This window comes from Arachis ipaensis, chromosome B10, assembly GCF_000816755.2.
Source record: "Arachis ipaensis cultivar K30076 chromosome B10, Araip1.1, whole genome shotgun sequence".
NCBI lineage: Eukaryota > Viridiplantae > Streptophyta > Magnoliopsida > Fabales > Fabaceae > Arachis > Arachis ipaensis.
Window position 1 is genome coordinate 135,583,123 of NC_029794.2, and position 528 is coordinate 135,583,650.

Consider the following 528-nt stretch of genomic DNA (forward strand, 5'->3'; position numbering starts at 1 on the left):
TCAACACAATCTATATAATATTAAAGAAAAATAATTAAAAATGCAAAATTCTCATATGTTTGTTGAATTTGGAAAGTCCATTAGTATAATATCGTATCAAAATCCCTGTTAATTAATTAATACAAAGGAAATTGCCCACTCTCTTGCTAGCTAGCTAGCTAGTTCTAAAGAGAGAACCTTGACTTTGGTGCCAAGGGTATCTAATTTTATTTCTTATAACTTCAACTCCCCTGAAAATGTGGCATTATTGGGGCCCATTAAGAATCAAAACAATGCTTTATTTGGGCCCCACTATATTAGTTTTGTGCTGGCATAGTGGCTTTCCATGAAACATAAATAACCTAATTCAATTAACTTGGTCTATTAAAATTTAAGGTATATATAATTTCCTCCTCACACGCTATCCTTTTTGTTTAAGCAAATTAGGTTTGATAAAATGATACTCCATGCATAGATTCATTATATTGCCCATTTAACATAATATACATACAATATATATTAATTAATTTCAAAATCATAAATTCAAAT